This window comes from Mandrillus leucophaeus, unplaced genomic scaffold (assembly GCF_000951045.1).
Source record: "Mandrillus leucophaeus isolate KB7577 unplaced genomic scaffold, Mleu.le_1.0 Scaffold724, whole genome shotgun sequence".
Classification (NCBI taxonomy): Eukaryota; Metazoa; Chordata; class Mammalia; order Primates; family Cercopithecidae; genus Mandrillus; species Mandrillus leucophaeus.
Window position 1 is genome coordinate 803,724 of NW_012107853.1, and position 21,666 is coordinate 825,389.

Here is a 21,666-nt window from a genome sequence, read left to right on the forward strand (position 1 = left end):
ATATATATATGTACACAATTAATCACTTTTCCATCTGCCCTTTCAAAATTCCTTTCTGATCTCACAGGTTTTTAAAGCAATTGAAGAAACAGCTTGCTCTATACCTATTTTTATCTCAAAGAGCTTTTAATATAAATTGTAAAATATACAAGGAACTGACTTTCTTATGACATTTAGGGCAGTTTCCAAAATTTGGACGTACTCAGCTTTAATAGTACCATACCATTAAGTGCTATAACATGTATCCACACATCTCTTGCTTGACTTTTCCTCTTCAGAGTTTTCATTTATTTTTCACAGACATTGAGCTTTAGGTGAGCAGTAAGTTGGAATTAAGTATAAGGTTAATTAAGATTAAATACAAGTGTAGACTTAACTCTTCCTAAAATGTCATTAGGGAGTCAGCAGCTGTTTTTTAGATCCACTGAGGACTAAGAACACAATGAGATTAAATGGAAAAAGAGGGATTTAGATTAGTGAGGGGAAAATATGACTCTGCAATCCATTATTAGAGTTTATAAATTACCTCCCCTCTCAAATATCTTTCAGGATATTTCGGAAGGAGTATGAGTAATTTTTTTTAATTATTATCCTTCTGGTTCTATCACGTAAGATAAAATTTTCACAACCTTTTAAGGGAATTTAAGGGAATGTTTTAGGAAATGATTGAGTGGGAAAGAGCAGGCCAGATGTGAAAGGAGAGCGGTTGAGTTTGAGAGTAATCTTTTAATTCTGCTGCAGCGAGAGAGGCTAAAAGGAGGCATAAGCTGGGCATGCTGATGTGAAAACTCAACCAGTAGATTTTTGGGGCTGAGAGAAGGTCTGAAATGTACGTCTGCACCTCCCCCATTGTTACTGGTCACTACTTTTTTCCTTTTCCAAACTTCCCAATGTCTATGTCAGAATGGGCAGGTGGAGAGTGATCATTTTTCCCTGTCTTTAACAGAAGGGAAAGTTCTGCTGCAAAGATGGGGGAGAGAATTTACGCTGTTCTGGTAGCTTTGAAATGCATAATCTTTTCCCTCTTCCTGACTGTGAACTAGTACTTTTCTATGTGCATATATATCACATTCAGTTTACTTTGAAAAATAAATTATTGTAAAAAAATACCTCTTTAAATAATTTTTTTTTTTTTTTTTTTTTTTTGAGACAGTTTTGCTCTTGTCGCCTGGGCTGGTGTGCAATGGCACGATCTAGGCTCACTGCAACCTCTGCCTCCAGGGTTCAAGCAATTCTCCTGTCTCAGCCTCCCGAGTAGCTGGGATTATAGTCGCTGGCTAATTTTTGTATTTTTTTGTAGAGACGGGTTTTCACCACATTAGCCAGGCTGGTCCTGAACTCCTGACTTCAGGTAATCCACCCGTCTCGGCCTCCCAAAGTGCTGGGATTACAGGTGTGAGCCACCATGCTGGTCCTAAAGAAAATTTATAAACCAAAGAATAATAGGGAGGGAAGGCATTTTGGTGCCATCACTTAACGGTTAATACATGGAGGGTGTCTTCCATGGGTATTTTTTGTGACTGGTGTTCACCTGAGTCACACACAGATACTTCAGACTTAAAACTGAGCTCGCTGCTTTCTCTTGACTCTGTAACCTATAACTCTGTAGCTAGTGGAGGGGTTGTGGGTGTCTTTAACCTCTCTCTTGTTTTGATGAAGGTCACTATCAGCTACCAATCACCAGGCTAGAGAACTGGTAGTTATTGACTCCCTCTCCCCTGTTTTTTTTGTTTATTTTTATTTTTTTAAATACGTTCACACTTGTGTTGGCCAAGGAAGGATCTTTTTGTTTGTAAGTGGCAGACGCCTGACTCAAACTAGCTTCAGCGTAAGAAAGCATTTCCTGACTTAACAGATGGGAAGTCCAGTAGAAGAGTCAGCCTGGGGGATTCTAGGGAATCCAATGCTCTTCTCAAGTCTTTTACCCTTCTCCTCCTCCCTCCTCTCCTCTTCCTGCTCTTCCTCCTCCCTCTTCCCCTTTTCCTTTTCTCTCATTCTAGCTCACGTCTGCTTTGGTGGAAGAAGAGAAGTCCATAGTCATAGACCTCATTAAAGAATTCCTTGTTCCTGATGGTTTTATATAAAATTCCTGGTCTGTATGCACATCCCGAAGGCAATGAAAGAAATAATGGGGGTGGGGCACTCTAATTCACCATGTGGGACATTACTACCTTTGTGAATAGTAGGTATAGGGGTACGGTGATCAGCAGTTCCACCAGAGCTAAAAGAGACAGTTTCCTAAAGGAAAATGGGGGGTCCTGTACTGGAAAAAGAAGGAAAAGACTAGAGAGAGAAAAGCAGCAGACGGCCACTATATTTTCATATTCAGTCGCAAGTCCCATTACTTTATTTTCTACATAGCTCTCGAATGCAGCCCTTATTATACTCAATACCTGTGTTCAGACCCCAATTGTGTTCCCATGATACTGGTGAATACCTGTATTGTAGAGATCATTGCACCATACTACAATCATTGTTTTGTCTTTCCTCTGAGACTATGTACAGTTTGAGGCCAGGGGCTTTGTCCTTGTCATGTTTCTGGTACCTAGTGGAGTGCCTAAATTGCCATGGGCACTCAGTTAAGGTCTGCTGGAGAAGCAAACCAGGTTATTAAATTAATCTGTCAGGGTCATTGGGGGTACTACCCAAGATTTAAAAATCGGTTAAGAAGTAACAAAAATTAAAACAAAACAAAACACAACACAAATTTTGCAGTAATTTAGAATAACACCCAAAGCTCAGCTCAGAAGAATTTTTGTGTTACGGCTCCTCTCCTTCTAAGGCAAAAGGACTTCACCATTTATTTCTGTATCCTCAGTGCTTAGCCTAATACTTGCCACAGAGCAGAGGATTTGGTAACTATTTGTATCTTGGTTGTCCAAACCTGTCCCAGCTAGTGGAGGGATGGTTGGTGTGTTGGTCCTCAATTAGATCATGGGTAATTCCAAATTAGCGACTGGTTTAGGGTGTTAGTGACATTAGAGCATCTTTATTTTGTCCCTGATTAATCAACACATATTTGTTAAGACCTCGTTCTTCATGAAGCATTGGGGCTATAAAGTGGGATTCAGTCTTATCCTCAAGGAACATCACGCAACGTGGCTGCCGTGCTGAGACAGACACAGCCAAGCAGGCAGAGCTGGTGAGCACCAGAGGACTGGGAATGATGAGAGGGATGGTCCTGTTGAGACTAGAATTATGGAGAGACCCTCCTGAGGCCTCCCAATCACGTGAAACTCAGGGCGAGGGGGTTTGCCTTGAGGAGCACTCATTCATCCAAACTTAGTTGGCAGAATGAGGATAGAGCTCGATTTGGAAAGGGGTTGTTTTACTGGTGTTTGGAAGAGTGGCCACTCCGGCTCTGCTTTATGTATCCTTGAGCGTTGTTATTCTTTCTTCTCTCCCCTGTGTTGATTTTCACCTCCCTCACCCTGGTCTGGCCTCTCTGTGGCCTTCCTGCTGCTTTCAGAGATGAGCTTAGACTCCACACGGGGCTCCCAACCTGAATGAAATATCCCATTCCTGGGGCCGCTGCTCCCTCACTTCATTAGTGCTCCTTGCTGTTTATAAAGCCAGGAGATAATATTTTTAAATTCCATTTGGAGTTTCCCGGGCAGCCTCTCTCTAAGCCACTTAGGAAGTTTAGAAAAGAAGGTCACAGAAATGTTAGACGTTTTTCCACTGAACTTTGGTGAAGCAAATGATCTTAAGACAATGTTCATAGACCCCAGTAGGCAGGCTTTCCTGGATGATACGATATTCTCCCTCTTTTATTTGTCTTGCCTTCACCTCCAGAAAACCAACTTCTTTTTTAAAAAGAATTTATTGAGGTGAGCTTTATTGAGATATAATTCACATACTATACAATTCACCTATTGAAAGTGTACAATTTAAGTTCTTTTTAGTGTATCTATAGTATTGTGCAGCTCTCATCACAATTTAATTTTAGAACATTTTTCTTCTTCTTTTCTTTTTGAGATGGAGTTTCACTCTTGTTGCCCAGGCTGGAGTACAATGGCACAATCTCTGCTCGCTGCATCCTCTGTCTGCCTTCTGGGTTGAAATGATTCTCCGGCCTCAGCCTCCCAAGTAGCTGGGATAACAGGTGCCTGTCACCACACTTGGCTAATTTTTTTGTGTTTTTAGTAGAGACAAGGTTTCACTATGTTGGTCAGACTGGTCTCCAACTCCTGACCTCAGGTGATCCGCCCACCTTGGCTTCCCAAAGTGCTGGGATTACAAGCGTGACCCACTGCACCTGGCAACATTTTTATTCTTCTTAATAGAAATCCTATATCCATTAGCAGTCGGTCTTCTTTCTTTCTCATTCCTCCTACCTCCACACCTCAACAGCTACTGGTCTAATTTCTATCTTTGTAAATTTGCCTATTCTGGAATTCTCATAAGTAGAGTGATACAATATGTGATCTTTTGTGACTGGCCACTAAGCATAATGTTTTCAAGTTTCACCATGTTGTAGCAGGCATCAGTATTTCTTTTTATCACCAAAGTAATATTCTATTATATGGCCATGGCACATTTTATTTATCCATACTTTGATGACCATTTAGGTGCTTTTCACTTTGTGGTTATTATAAATAAGGCTGCTATTAACGTTAATGTACAAGTTTTTTGTGTGATATGGGTCATATGGTAACTCTATTTGTGGAACTGCCCAACTGTTTTTGAAAGTGGCTGCTTCATTTTACATTGCTACTAGCAATGTGAAAGGGTTCCAATTTATCCAGTACCCTCATAGTGAATGAGCAGTAGTATTTCATTGTCGTTTTGATTTGCATTTCTTTAATAATTAATGATATTGAGCTTTTCTCATGTGTTTACCGGTCATTCATATACCTTCTTTGGAGAAATGTGTATTAAAATCCTTGGCCCATTTTTAAATTGGGTTGTCTTTTTCTTGTTAAGTTGTAAGAGTTCTTTATATAGTCTGAATACAAGTCCCTTATCAGGCATATAATTTACAAATATATTCTCCCATAAAGTGAGTTGTCTTTTTACTTTCTGAATGTTTAGAGTTTACAGCACCATAGGTTTTTGTTGCGATATAGCCCAATTTATCTATTTTTTCTTTTGTTTCTAGTGCTTTTAGCATTGCACCTAAGAAATTATTGCCCAACACAAGGTTATGAAGACTTAATCCTGTTTTTTTTCTTATATGAGCTTTATAGCTTTAGTTCTTACATTTATGTCTCTGATCCACTTAGAGTTAACTTTTATGCACACGGGTCCAGTTTCTTTCTTTTTCATGTGTGTATCTGGTTGCCCCCTATTATTTGTTAAAAGAGTGTTCTTTCCCCATTGTCTGTTCACTGTTGTGGACAGAGATTTTTAAACACATATGTCACCTACATTTATGAACTGCCTCCTTTATCTACGGCAAAATAATTATTTGTATTAAGTGGTTCCTCAACACTGCTCACTACAATGCATGAGTATTTTGAGGATATCTGAGTTCAAACCTGGTTTGGGGTGTGTGTGTGTGTGTGTGTGTGTGTGTGTGTGTGTGTGGTGTTTTGACCTGAATAAAACTACCACCATTCATTCTTTACTTTTGGCCAGACACTGCCATACATTTTACATACATTACCCTGTTTAAATCTTACCAAAGATTCTGTGAATTATTAACTCCATTTTACAGACAAGTAAATTTTTCAGGCAGTGAGCTTTATGTAGTTGAAATAACTTGCCAAAAGCTACACTGTTTGTGAGTGACAGACTTCAAATTTGAGCTCAGGTGAGCCTGACTTTGTAGCCTAGTATGAAACACTGTACTGGTTCTTGGACATGTTATGTGAAATAATAGTAACCAGGAAAAGGCAACATAAAGCAGCTACTATGTGCACAATTTGTGAAGAATGCAAATCTGAAAATCTAGTTATGCTAAATGGCTATCAATTTCCTCATCTCTAAATAGGAAGGTTCACGCCCCCCTTACCTCCTGAATTACAATCAAATATTTAATTTTTAAGTTACTTCTGGGTGTTTGAACTCTAAGAAGGAAAAAATAAGTCGGTAGACTTTTCTAGGATAATTTCATCATACTTTTATAAATCAATTGTTTAAATCTCATTTAATGCAAGTGTTTCTGCTTAATACCATATTATTATTTTTTTCACTTTTCTTGTATTTTCTTCGGTAAATTTCAAAGAAAGTCACTAACAGTTGTGTGGCAAACATCCCAAATCTACTGAATTTACCATATACCAGACTTTTAAGAAAATGAATATATTCAATTTGAGGGAATAAATACTGTGAATCCAAGGAAAGCGGAAACACTTCTTGTATTGAAGGTATCAATACATATTATTCCTGAAGTCATCTTCTAAGTCCTCTTCCCTGTCTCATTACTTCTTCTCCCTTCTTGTAGGTGCTTATTTGGCCTTTGGTGAAGAATTTGGGATATATAGCTTTAAAACAATGGAACATTTCCCAGAAAGTATTGTTTTTGTGTTTGTAATGCTACGTCCTATTTGTCCTGAAGTCTTTATTGGAACATGTTATTACAGAATTCCCATATACACGTATAAGTGGTAAAAAAGCACAATTAGAAATATATGTTCTATGACCAGCTGCTCTTATTTAGTAGGTTTTCCAGTGTTTTCCTGCTGCAGCTCATAGGAAGATGTGCACCGGACTTTGAATGTTTTGGGTGCAGGAGTTTATTTCATGTCAGTTTCCCTTGCTTCTTAGTTCCCAGGGGAAGGGAGCTGAGTCCTTGCTTTCCTTTCCTTTCCCCTAATACCCAACTGTGATTTAATTCCTCCTCCAGTTCATCCTTGAACTCAAGCAGATACATCACTTGGGATCCTACTGTATCCACCTTCCAATGACAGCTTTGTTTATTCCCACTCTGAGTGGAGATAAGTAGGAATTAGTGGATTAATAGTCTCTTTATTCACCATGCCATGCTTTCCCTCCCTCTCCCTCTACACATTCTGTGTTAGTGGGAAAATAATATCTCAGGTAAATTATGGTACATAGTGATAAAAGGTCTAATTTTAAAAACCAACAAATGACGACAAAAGACTTGGCAGGAGAAAACCACATTCTAAGGTCTTTGAGTGGTAGGTGAAAGTGATTTTGGACACATGAATGATTTGAAAGAGTTGAGCTAATATGCATCTTCAGATTTTGCACAGCTGACTTGGATCAAAGTTGTGCAAAACATTGGAGAGAATCTCGGAGCCCTGGGCAGATACAGCATACAGTGAGGCTGGGATCCTTTCCCACCTCTTAGGCATTTCTCAGAGGTACTGTGAGGTGATAGTGTTGGAATTATTTTGTGATCTTTCATGCTAGATAACATAAAGCATCCCTATTATTTTAATCAAAAGAAAGAGTTGATGTGTATTCATATTTATTTCTGAGGTTTGACACACAAAAAATTTAAAATGACTCAAACTTTGTGAAGAGAGTATGAAATGAATGTCTCCTAATTGCTCTTCCATGGGATCTGATTTGCAGAATTACAAGGCCAGCTTAGCCTGAAGTCATTGCTTAAGTAACCTGCTAACTGGAATGTATTGACATGAACTGTCAACACGGCTGCTCCCTTCAACCAATTCCAAGCTCTTCCTCCTCCTAATGAGAGTCTGTTATCTTGTGTGTCTTGATTTGTCTGTTATGTGCCTTAACATTATTCACAATCTCAAGTGGATCAGAAAACAGCTTTTTCTAGACCACAGAATGTATGCTATTCTTTAAAATCTTAAGATCTCTACAATCTGTTTACCCAATGTATTGAATTCTTGTACCTGATATCTCATGATAATGTTCATTTATGATACATATTTCTTCTTTTCTTACTCTTTGAATAAAGTATATTGATTATATGCATCTTATATTTTTATTTGATTAATACTATGACATTCACACTTTTATTCATTTCAAATCATTCTTCTCTTTCAATCATGTTTTCCATTTATCTTTGTTGAAACAGTTTTATTTCTGCCTTATAGTTTACTCCTTCTGTCCTTGACAAATTAACAGGTGTGATTTTTACATGCTCAATTCTCAATGGCTGCTTTGTATACATGCCAAGCTGTATCTGGAGGAGACAAATCTATATAAAAATGCAGGTATCTTTGTCTTTACTTATTATCCTATTTTTTATGTATTTAGAGGTCTTAGATTACTCTTCTTTAAGGCAGCATCTGAGAATGGAGGCACACTGTGGTAAGGGAGAGTAATAAAGAACTTACTGCCAGCCAGAGTCTAATTTTACAGGTTTTAATCCATTATGATCATTCTAAAGTGAGCATTCCACTTTAACAAGTAGGAACCTTGCCAGAACAAAGTGACTGCCAAATGAATGACAGTGTTTGCTCGCTTCATCTCAGGTTGGAGGTTACGAACTCTTACTGATACAATTACTTATTAACTGCATGATCACGGGATCTTCCTCTGTTGCTTTGTGTCTTAATTTCTCTTTCTATCTGGAAGGTGCCCATGAATAGTAGAAAGACACAACTTTTCAAAAGTTGAGGTTGTGGTGGTGAAATAACAAGGAAAGAGCTGGCCCTAAATGTCATCCTGCAGAGAGATGAAGGTACACAGGAGTCATCAGGCAGTGAGTGATTTTTGCCATAAGACTTGATGTGTCAGGGATGAGACCCACTCATTGACTTTGGTTGTTTTTAAATGTTTGGGATTTGGCAGAGCTCAATATGTATTTGGTCAAGTCCTTTAATTTTTCTTGTTTTCCTGTAAAAACTCTAGAAGAAAATCTAGGCAATACTATTCGGGCACGGGCAAAGATTCCATGACAAAAACATCAAAAGCAATTCAACAAAAGCAGAAATTGACAAATGGGATCTAATTAAATGAAAGAGCTTCTAGACAGCAAAAGAAACTAGCATCAGAGTGAACAGACAACCTACAGAATGGGAGGAAATTTTTGCACTCTATCCATTTGACAAAGGTCTAATATCCGGAATCTACAAGGAACTTAAACGAATTTACAAGAAAAAAAAACCAAAACGAAAAACCCCATTAAAAAGTGGGCAAAGAACATGAATAGACACTTCTCAAAAGAAGACATTTATGTGGCCAGCAAACATATGATATAAAGCTCAACATCACTGATCATTAGATAAATGCAAATCAAAACCAGAATGAGATACTATCTCATGCCAGTCAGAATGCCGATTATTAAAAAGTCAAGAAACAACAGATACTGGCAAGGCTGTGGAGAAATAGGAATGCTTTCACACTATTGGTGGAAATGTAAATTAGTTCAACCATTGTGGAAGACAATGTGGCAATTCCTCAAAGATTAAGAACCAGAAATACCATTTGACCCAGCAATACCATTACTGGGTATATACCTACAGGAATATAAGTCATTCTATTATAAAGATAACATGCATGCGTATGTTCATTGCAGCACTATTCACAATAGCAAAGGCATGGAATCAACTCAAATGCCCATCAATGATAGACTGGATAAAGAAAATATAGTACACATACACCATGGAATACTATGCAGCCATAAAAAAGAACAAGATCATGTCCTTTGTAGGGACATGGATGGAACTGGAAGCCATTATCCTCAGCAAACTAACACAGGAACAGAAAACCAAATACCGTCTATTCTCACTTGTAAGTGGGAGATGAAAAATGAGAACACATGGACACAGAGAGAGGAACAACACACTGGGGCCTGTTGGAGGAATGGGGGAGAGAGAAAATCAGGATAAATAGCTAATATATGCAGGGCTTAATACCTAGGTGATGGGCTGATAGGTGTAGCAAACCACCCATGGCGCATGTTTATGTGTGTAACAAACCTGCATGTCTTGCACGTGTATCTGGACCTTAAAATAAAATAAAATATTTTTAAAAAGGAAAAAATTTTCTTGTTTTCATTGCTAATTTTGAGGTCTATGAGCATTTCAAGGAAAACTTAAATTGTATATGGGATTTTTTTATAGTCTAGTCATTTACTCATCTGAATGGGACATCCAAGAAGACTAGGGAGTCTTCCTAAAAACTCTTGGAAGGAAAGGTTTGTATGGTCTGAAGATTAAATGAGCTAGAAACCTCAAAGACTAGTTTGAAAAGTTAGGCTCTAGAACTATTAAGCAGAGTTAGAAAATAGCTGGCCTGGTCTCCCTCCATGTTTATTATTTAAAAAATTGTATCTAAAAAGTGCATGTGTAAACGTGTGTGCATGTGTATGAGATCTGACAATTTCAAACAAAGATAACCATGTCATAAAATAATAATGCCCTTTACTATGCACAAAGGCCATCTGTAGTGAAGCTGGAAGTAGGCCTGAATGTACCATCTTAGATCACATTTGGTATAAAGTGGTTATTTTATTCATTCATTAAGTCATTCTTTTACTTATTCATTTCATTTACTCAGTTACTCAGTTATCTCTTCTTCCAACACTTATTAAGCATTCACTAAGTCCTTGTGTTTAAAGCTGGAAATTCAAATTTGAGTAGAATACGATTCCTGTTCTTGAGGGGCTCAGACTATTTTCGGTAATGTCAGCGCCCCATTGGAAACCTATATGTGCTGCTGAGCGCTCAGAGGAGGAAGTGCCTGATTTTATCTAGCAAGGCCCTGGAAACCATGGGGGAGGTGATTTGCTGCTGAGTCTTGACAGAGGTGCTGGGCAGGTAGACCAGGGCTTTCCAGAAAGGAAAAAGCCTGTAACAATGCACAAAAGAGCAAAGAACTAGAGTGTGTTCAAGGGATTGCCACAAGTCCAGGATTGTTAGAGAGCAGGGTCCCTATGTGGGGGAGGAGGTGACGTGTGGTCAAAAGGTAAAGAGGACCAATTTTGGCCTTTTGGACAGTGCTTGCATTTTATCTGCTTGGCGGTAAGGAGTGTCTAAGGGAGTTTAACCTAAGGGGTGGTTTTCTGCATCCTGTTTTTAGAAATCTGGTGGGAATGGCCACCTTGGCTGCATCTTGCCCAGGCTCTCTGACTTTCGGGAAAGTCCTCTGATGCTCTCCTGCAATGGCAGCGGCAGCCCTTGTGTACTGTGATGTGGGGAATGCTGGCCAAAGATTTTACACTGTGATGAAAACTTTTGCCTATCCAAATAATTTATTTTAAAAGCAGTATGAACCTTATCCATTCCTTTAAGGTGGAGGTGACTAGCGTCTGGGCTTTGGATGGATATGGAGCGTGAACAAACTCACCAACATTGATAAGGATGGCTTTTCAAAGGTGATGGCTAATTGGCGATGGGGGTGGGGCTTAGGAGAAGTGGAACATTGGCCTGTCTATCACTGGGTTCTTTGCGGAGGTTTCTGACAGAGGAAAGCTAATCAGGAGACCTGCATGGGGAGAGAGGCGTGTTATTTAATTAGCTTTACAATGGGCTGACTTGAAGGCACGTGGTGGTTTTAATAGAGGGAGATAGATGTCCTTTTTTGCAGGGCTAATTGTTGGGGAAAAGCAGGGTCTTTGTTCAGACCCAGCATGAGGGCTGTGATCTCTTGGAGCCTAGGGCTGCCCCTGCTAATAATTTTAGACAGAGCTATTCAAGGCTGCTCTGTAGAGAAAAGAAGAACAAGAACTGTATTGTGTATGCAGGATCACTGCCCAAACCTCCCCAAAGTCACTGGGAAAAAAAAGGAGAGCAAGAGGACTCAGCCATGTGCATTTCGGAGTATGTCCCCATCATTTATTTGCTATGGTTGTTGGAAAGGGCAAAGTGACACTTCCATCAACTTGGAGCTGAGGTGGGGTGACTTAACTAAACACCCCCAGAAAACCAATTAAGTCTGCTTTCCCAGTGATACAGCATTCGTCTTGCCAAAATGGAGCGGGCAACTAGCGAGAAGACTATGACTGCTCTCTGCTGCCAGCCTTGATGGCTAGGTGCCAGGCAATGGTAGTGCCAGAATGCAAATTACATAGCTGATGTAAATGGCAAATTCTGTGTTTTTAGAGGGCAGTCCTAAGAGCACCGATGGTTTGATTGGTGACCCAAGGGGCAAGATGAGAAACCTTTCCCTAAGGTTCTTTTGGGCAACTGGTCAGCATAGGTAGTTAACACCAGGGAGCAGAATGCTTTATCTGAATTCCAAGTGGCAAGTCCAAGCTTGCAGGGAGTGCTATCTAGGTTCAGAATTCTGTAGCTAAAATGTATGTGTGTGGTACAATTAGAGATAGATAGAGGTTTGGGTTTATAGCACAAGTTAAACTGTTCATACCACTGCACTCCAGCCTGGGTGACAGAGCGAGACCCTGTCTCAAAAAACAAAACAACAAAACAACAAAAATGACAAAAACTGTTGGCTGGCAGCAAAAGAGACAGCCAAGGAAAATGTAAGATGCGATAACACAGAAAAAGACTTCTGTGAAGTGAGTGCAATAATATGCTGTCTAATGGGTGCTAGTTTGGGAAGTACCTCAAGCAGAGTGCTATGGGGGCACATTGAATAGCATGTGGGATTCTTCCCAGATTGAAAGTCAAATGCTAAGGCCAGTTGCTTAAGACGGTCTTATTTTGTTTAGGTTGTAAAAATCAAACGTGCAATCCAGAGAGTGGAGAACCCAATACTGGAAGGAATTCAAGAGGGTACATGTTCTCTTTGCTGCTAATTTGTGATGTAGCTGTGAGTCTATGATTAGAACTTTCATAATTGTATCTCACATCTACATAGTGGGAATCAATCCCCTTTCATCCAAGAGGGATGGTGTCAAGGATTTGCGCGATTTGTATACCTAGACCAAAAATTATCTTTGTCACTATGTCATGATTTTAACAGCATACATGAAGAGAGGACACTGTGTCCTTATTTCTTCTTAAGAATACTATATACCACAGTTTGGATTAACATTCACGAAAATTTTATGCTCACTAAATCCGAAGTCACAATTCTGATTTTTAAGATTAATAATAGCAATGAAGGGTTACTGAGTCCTCATTCTGCATCACGCACAGTGCAAAGCACTTGGCACCCATTCATTTCATCTCAGTTCAACTCTGTGAACTAGGTACTTTCCTCATCTCCATTCTATAGATGAAGAAACTGAGGCTTTCTGAGGTCAAAGACTGACATCTGGAGAGCAGCCAAGCTAAAATTCAAACTCTCGTCTATCTACTGCCAAGCTTGTGCTCTTAACCCATTCTACTATGTTGCCTCCCTGGTTATTTTAGAGTTTAAATTTATTCGATAGTGAGGAAACCAAAGCCTGGTAGTTTCTGCTTGGCAAGAAACTGCAGGTTTTTGTATGGACTATTTGGAAACAGGAACACTTATTTGGAATAGCCTTTTTACCTCCACACCTCAGTTCAATTCAATTCAATTAGACAAATACTCTCTAGGAGAAAGCATTAGCTCACTACAAGTGGACAGATATGTAGAGGCTGGACCTTTCCTGGGTCTAGAATTTTGTTGCCAGCCATCTGGTCTCTCTCAATGCTGTGGAATCCCCTGAAAGAAAAGTTTATAATCTTCTTGATTTTTAAAAATTCTCAACAATTATTCAGAATTTTAAATTCCTGGAAAGGGTTCTCTCTTGGGAATCTGCCATGAGAGCGCTGACTGGCCTTTGTTCTTTCCTCTCACAGTCCATTGCCAGCTCCCCACCCAGCTGCACCTCCTCCTACCCCTCCGGGATAGGTCCCTTGTGGTACTTCCTACCCAAGGCCTTTTTGTGATGAAGTCTTTCAAGATGGTTTCCCAATCTGCGGAGAACACATGTTTCTGATCATTCTGATGAAACACGTTTCCATTAAGAAGCAACTTCTATATGCTTTCTGCTTTCTTCATTCTGCACGTTACCTGTCATTACCTGTCACTGCCAGCCCTGCACTCTTGAAAGTGTTTCGCAGGCCTGTCTGATTAAATGGCGCCCTCTTGCATGTCACACATGCCCATTTTGCTTCTCTTCTTTTCACCAACTCAATGGAAGAAAGATTTTTATTGTATGGGAGCCAATCCAGATAGATGAGATGTGAGCTGGGTCTGTTCCACCTCATGAGTCATGGGCAGGACCATCCACTACATTCTGACTCCTTCACAGGGCTGATGCAAGATGTGGATTGAGCACAGCTGGCTTCTTGTAAATTAAAGAAGACTTCATTTCTTTTTGGTCCTTAAGAGCTGAGAATCAAATGTGAGCTGTAATGCCGGAGAAACTGACATGTACCTTTTTGAGCTTCTTATTCAAATCTATCAACTTTACATCATTGGCATGCTTGATGCTCAGTAAATTCTAAATATGAATAACTACATTGAATACCCTAAAGTTGTTTTAATGAATTTATGCTCCTGCATATTTATGAAACTTAGATTCTGTGCACCCTTTTCAGGAGAGTACATACCAGAAAAGAGGATTGAAGCAGCATGGGAACTTAAAAAGTGCTGTGCATTTTATTTCCTCTGTTGGTAGAGTTAGCATTGGTGAAACTAGGATTCATGTTAATTCATTATGACACTGTAATGCTGCTCAATGAAGGATGCCTAAGGTAAGATAGGCATAGATTCTTGAGTAAAATGTTTGTGGATGACTGCAATGGCATACTCAAAGAATGTTATATTTACTGGCTAAGTAGGATGTTCTCAGTGTGACACATCAATTTTTCTTGGGACTCTTATATGGAACTGGTTCTGGAAGAAGTGATGTAAAATAATGTGTGTTCATGATTCCCCCTCAGAACTCAGGAGAAATGATAAGCCCTCACCAAACCCAATATTTCCTTGGTTTTTAGGCTTTAAGATCAGCTGCCTTTTCTGTTCCAACATCTTGATTACCCATTAGCAGATACAAACCATGAAGTGCAGAGAGTAATACTCTACTTTGACAAGAGTGGTTAGGGTTGCTTTATATGTTTCTGTGCCACCTGCTAGATGGTAGCAGCTCCATTTGATCCTCCCTGTCCTTTTCATTTCCATCTTCACTCTCAGCCCATCCCCATATCCCCCCATTTCTACTTCCATCCTATACCCTTCCTCACTATAGACTCATCTGTATAGCCAGAAGATGTATTTCCAAATACAGTGCTTCTAGAGTCCTGACAGATTAAACTTGAGAAGGTGAAAGGGATTTGTGATAAGCACCCTGGCTCACCATAAAGCATGTAACAGTCTATTCTTTCTCATAAGATGGAGGAAATTGAGTTCATTTCATGTATTTCCCTTATCTTACAAATAATGTATATAGCAGTTACACATCTTACCTTTGTGGTAACCAGTGAAATAAAAGATTCAACTCAAAGTTCGGAAATTCCTAAAGACTGCTTCTGAGCAGCCATCTGAGAATATGAATAGCATGATGTATAAAATGTCCAGGCTGACGATCAAACAACTGATTTGCTTTGTGCTGAGCCAAATGTCATTTTTTATGTGAAGTCTCAGAATAAAAAATTAGATAAAAAATAAAATGAACGTTGTGATCTTAGCAACATTCTCCTTTAAGGGGATGGGAGGAATGGGAGGAACAGAATAAAACTTTATGAAGACCTTTTTAGTTTGAAATGAGTCAGTTGGTTGGCTCTTTAATTTTAACTTTGGGCAAATTTGAGTCTCACTTTAGACCGAACTAAGCAAAATAAAACTGGTATCTGAGCTTTGCTTTTCTGTAAAAATGTTACAGGATGTTAGGAAGTTAACTGTTCATTAATTAAATAATCAACATAATTTATAGGGCTCTTACTACCTTGAGCTAAACACCATGGAGTGTAATAATGACTGAACCTCAGTTGCTGCCTTTAAAGACTGTAGGAGACTGACACGCATATTCAGATATGTACTAGGAGTGTGCTCTTGAGCTGAGCAGAAAAGTGGCAACTTGCAGGGGTGGGGTGACAGCTTCTGTGAGGGAAGTTCTTTGTGTACGGCAAATGTACATGTGAGAAAAAGACTGAGAAACACACTCTGTGTTCTGCCTAGATTGTCAGCTTGACCTTCTCTTGCGTCTTCTGTGACCTCCGGAGATCCTTTCACCTCCATTCTATCCCGGATCCTTTGCATGTCTTCCAGCATGAGGACCTCCCATTTATCTGTTTTCTGTAGTTCCATGACTGTTGGCCATGCAGGACAATTAATTAAAGTATGGGATACTTTACTAGGTCTTAACTGCATTTTGAAATCTTGGGGACTGAAGTCCCAGAATGACAAGAACATAAAATCACTGTGTCCCTACCTCTTCATCTCCTCTCCTTCTCTGTCCTCGGCTTCCCCTTCCATTGTTCTCAGAGGGCTTCCCTTCCACACTTCCTCCCGTACCACTGGCCCTTTTCCTTTCAGGGCTATTTCTCCTTTTTGTGCTCCACTCATCTCTGCTTCTTGATCTCTAGGGTGGTAAATGTTAGTCTTTTGGGGCAATTGATTTGGCATTTTAAATGAAAGTAGTGGGGAGAGGGGAAAAGATTCCACAGTGAAATTGTCTTAATGTAAGATTCAAACCACAACTGCAGAGAACATCTGTTCTGAAGTTTGATGTTGTCTTTGTAACCCAAGAGAAAAGCAGAGTAAGATCAGAGGAAGGCCTTAGCCTTCCGCCAGGATGAAACCACCTGCAGCCTTGGACCGTGGGTGAAATCCTCTAGCCCTGGGATGCAGAGCTTCTAGGAGACTGACTGTCCTCTTCTGTCATATTATTAAAGGACGTTGGTCCTCTTGCCATCTGTGCTATTGCCATTATCCCTCTACCTCCTCAAGAGTCCAGTTCAGGACAATTTAAATTGGAATCCCAATTACATGATCCCCAAAGGCTCACAGAGTAACCTGCATTCTGCATTCGCAGCAATCCCAGGCAACATGCTCAGCCTGCTTCAGGAAGGCACACAACACTGGGTGTGGATGAGACCTCAGAACCCTCTAACCTTGGGCAGCTCCTTGCCTCTTCCTGTCTGAGCCATGTTTGATTCGCTGCAAGAGGAATACGTGTCTAAACTGCTGGATTTTAAAATGTCGCTTGGTCTGTGGATTAGGCCAATCCATTCCACATTGTTGGGGCTGCAGATGCAGTTGAATGGTTCATAATTATAGTCTAAAGAAACTGCAGACAGCAATAGAGCCAACCCAGGCCCTTTCTCTCCTGACAGCCCATGCCAAACTGTCTCCCACAGGGAACCATAGTATGGTTATCCTGCAATGTACTTGCCCAGAGACAATACATCCAGTGTAGAGAAAAAGTTGGATTTCTAGAAATTGAGTCTGCTCATCTATCTGCTCCTATGTCCATTGTATCCTGCCTTGTGTCTCAAGGGTGTCTGGTCCTTCGCCTGCCAAAGTGAAATGCAAAGTAAGTGCAAGGAGATGCCGGGGAGAGAACTGCTATCGGGGCATGTGGTTCTGGTACTCGCACTGACTTTTTTAGGTTGTGTGGCCCTGGAAAGAATAATTTCCTCACTCAGACTCATTTTTCTCCTCTGGTAAATAGGAGTACTGGACTTGGAGAGCACTAATAAACTCCCATTGAGCTCTACCATGTGACGAACCCAAGACCTAAGGTTTTGTCTCCAAAGAGGCACCACAAATGTGATCTTCTTTCAAAATTTAAACTATCACTTTTCTGTGACTCAAAACAAACATAAAGCTGTAGTTCTCTTGTTTGGTCAGGTAGTTCTGGAATTTCTCAAGTGAGGCTGATGCTGGGCAGGTTGCCAGTTTAAGAACTGAGGAAGGGGCTTGAAGAGATTTTTAAATTAAATGTGGTGATAGTTGTTCTATCTCTCCCTGGAGATAGTTCAAGTAAATTGAGTATCCAAGCTATTCTGCAAAGGGATGGCTGTAGAGAGACATTTAATGTGATTTCTCACATATTCTACTGGGTACTAGATCTTAATAAAAATAATCAAATACTAATTCACACCTAGACACTGTGCTAAATGCTTTGCATACATTATCTCATTTAATCAGTCCAATAGCCTTCACAGGTGTGTGCTATTATGATCCCTAGTTGAAACATGGAGGAACTGAGGTTCAGGATTGTTTAAATGACTTACCTGTGGCAATTCAGCTGGTTAGTTGGTAAAGAATTTGAACCTGAGTCTTATTCCAAAGCCCACACTACTATCCTCTTTGTTTTCTTATAGAGAGCTTTCCAGGGCAAACAGGCTTCCAAGTCCTCCCCTCTCCCCCAACCCCACCCCACCCACCCTTCTTCCCTCCTGACTGCAGCTCCTCCTACCCTCATTGTTTATTGTGCCTTCTAAACAATAGCCAATGAGTCTGTGTTCCATTCTAGGGAGAGCTAGGGGTGATTTTATTCCCTGAAACAGAGATGAGGTTGTGACACAAAAAGGTTAAGTGGCTTTGGTGAGGTCACAGAGCCAGCCTGCAGTCAGCTACAGTACCATCTGAGTCCCCTGACTTGGGTCCCTTAACTGACCCTAAGGCATTTTGGCATCCAAGTTTAATTAAGAGAGTTATTTTAATTTTCCTTCCTATCTCTAATTTTCCATTTTATTGCTGCTCGATAATGTAGATATTGAAGTGCCAGGCATTTTTCTTCCCTAGTGTGCTTTTTAATGACTAAACTTATCACATAAAAACCACTTGCCTTAGAGGTAAGCTTTCAAAGCCTGTTTCTGTGTATGACAGAGACTGTTGCCTTTTCTCAGAGAAAAATGAGACCACAAATGCAGCTCAGACAGGTTGTTGTTAATTGAGGGCTTTTTTTTTTTTTTTTTTTTTCTAAATCTTACATTTATACCAGTAAATCAACATCTGTGAGTCATAAACTGGTTCTGGATCAGCCGTTAGTGGTCTGAATGTTTTTGTACCTACCTTCAGAAAAGCATATTTTAGCTCAAAACTCAGGGATTCTTTGTTTTGTTGAAGTTCAAGACTCAGGAGTAGACAACATGCTAGGACACTTCTGGAGAGGGAAAGCCTGTCTTCCATGATTGTTTAACATTAAGTGTATATTTATATTTCTTTTTGATTGAAGCTGGGGTGGAGTTGAGGGAGGAGTATAAATAAAAAAGAAAGTATGCTTTTTACATACTCCATGTGCTTGAGGAATTCCTGTATGAAGGTGACTATTCTCTTAATATTATTGTCTAGCTCCACTCTTCTGTTTCCCACCTCCTGCAGACTTTTCTTGGCCCTTATTGACTTGAAATTCCTAGTGTAAGGCGATTCAGCACTTGTAGGATATAATTAGCTGAAGTCTAAGGAATGCTTAAAAATACAATTCTGTTTTTTCCCCAATGCAGGAGGCACAGACTGCTGCAGTACAAGCACAAGCAAAGAAGTATTTCTTTGATTGATTTTTTTTTTCCTGAGTGCCTTAAAAACCAGATATGGTATTGAAGTATCTTGCCCAAGTGGACGAAAGGCAAAACTTGGCTGCTGTTGTTTGGTTGGTGGGGACACTGAGGCATACATGTAACTGAATTGTTGTGAGTGTTGGGGATAGAGGTTCTGCTCTACTATGAACAGAAAAGGGCACAGCCCCTGACATTTTTTAGGTCATCTTCACAAGCCAGAGCATATCAAACTCACTTAACCATTGAATTAGGAAGCCCATAGTGACCAAAAAGCTGATAGTTCATCATTCAACACATATTTACTGAGCTCTGTAATGTCTTAGGCACTAGGCTAGGCATCTTTTTTTTAGCATATGATAACATAGACGTATCACTTAAAGTCCATATGAACATTTAGAAAAATCTACTTGTGTCCTAAAAAGAGAATGAATAAAAATTTCATTTATCAACATTGATTAGATTAATGAAGCATGACCCTTGCAGACCTGATGGGATTATTATATCTCAAATATGTAAAAAATATTTTAACATGACCTTATTAGTGCTCTTCATCCAAATCCAGGGTTAGATGCATAACTTCTGATGGCATAAATATTCATAATTAATATCATCTGCATGTAACTTTCCTGGCAGCCTGTGGTGGCGCCTGGCTATCCCTCCAACCTCCTGCTTTACGCAACCCCATTCCTTTATTTGAACATTCACACATTTTGTTTCTGTGCTTCAGGGCTGGGTTAGGAAAAGGATGATTGACTATCTGAGTTGTCACCATTGAAGAATTAGAAAGAATAATTTTCCTCATTTCTAGAGTGGAAAGTGTTTACAGTTTAATCATGGCGGGCTTTTTTAGTATCTAATTTTGGTGGATGTTAGCAGCAGTGTTTAGGCTAGTCTGGGGAGGAAAGTTGAGGAGCAGACTAGGGAAGAGAGAAAGGAGTTGCTCCGAGGAATCTGCATTTGAAAATAGAGAAGTACTCATACTTGGATTAAAAAATGCCAACATTTTCTTAATACAACATCAACAAAACAAAATTCCCCAAAGCAACTCTAGATTTGTTCACTTCTTCTCCTGATGAATTCATAGTGAGTAAGGCAGGATTGATTCAAGAACCTTTTTTTTTTTGTGGTTCATTTTGACGTGTAAATGTGCAATTCATTCATCAGCTGTTTCCCTAGGCTTTTCCCAGGACCAGAAGTGTCTGTTCTTGTCATCTGGAGGCCAGCATTGTTTTCTCATACCTTTTGGAAACACAGCTGGATTGCAACAGTCTTTGTTCTTTCAAAAATTAGGACTATCACATACAAATATTTTCCTCTGGTCACTAAGGAGGGACTTAATCTGGAGTTTAGACCAGGAGTCAGATATATTTCTGTTCCTGGCTTCCTCCCCGATTTGCTGTAGGAAACCTGCAAATTACTAAGGCTTCAAGGGCACAAAACTGGGTTTAGATGAAGGTAAGCATGTGTGTTAAAACTTCCCAGAGGCAGAGGTTACAGTTGCAGTCAAATGTTGGGAGTTCAAATGTGCTTAGAAATCAGGAAACATTAAAAATAGCTTTCTCTGAGATTGCTCAGAAAGATTTATGTTAAATCTTTTTGTTAATCAAAGATGGAGCTCAATACTTGGTTCTAGCTATGTATTTAGATATACATATACTAGTTGATTTGTTAATTAGGACAAATTATCTCTATTTATCGCAACCAATGTATTATTGTATTATCTCAATGTATCGCAAACCATGAATTATTCGGGTTCATTTTGTTTTATCTCAAGCGCTGGGAGTTCCCAAATGGAACAGAAACTGTGCATTGTGATTCTGTCATGGCTGCCAATGATGTACTCCAGAAATTCAAAACCACAGAGCGTCTGCATCACTTTTTTGGTGGCGGTCGTGGGAGGGTTATTAGTTTTATCTAAAAGAGGAGAGTCTCTGAAAGGAAAGGACAAAGCTTTGGCCAATGGTGACATAATTACAGGGACAGAGTAATTAGAAATACAGTATAACTTCCCCTTCAACCCAACCACTGCTGGACATAAATTGGAAGCTTACGGAAGCTCATGGCTGGGTTCTAGTTTGGGGTCCCGTTCTGGATGCTCCTGCCAACGCAGGAGCATTACATGGGTGGGCTCTGAAAAACTGAAGCCTCCTCCAGAAACACACGCCCTGACTCAAGACCCGGCTGGAGTCCAATATTCCTAAAGCCCTTTGAGGACACGGGCTCACGAATCCCCTGCGCCTGCCCGCACGCTCGCCTTCATCCACATGCCTCACGTCCTGTGTGTCAGTCTTTGTGAATGAATGATGCACACGCACTTGGAAAACTATGCTGCTACAGGGAGGGGGCGGGAGCGGGTGACCAAGCCCTCAAGAATGCGTGGAGAATCAGACGGACTTTCCCGAAACGGTGGAGGCGGCCTGTGCGCCCAGCCTGCCCACCCACTCCCGGCCCT

General features: G+C 40.1%; 1 protein-coding gene across 1 annotated transcript in view; it reads left to right on the forward strand.

Moving 5' to 3' along the window:
- Positions 1-21,666, forward strand: part of ETS1 (v-ets avian erythroblastosis virus E26 oncogene homolog 1) — a 127,936-nt gene that overhangs the window by 42,606 nt on the left and 63,664 nt on the right. The gene's annotated exons all lie outside the window — the stretch shown is intronic.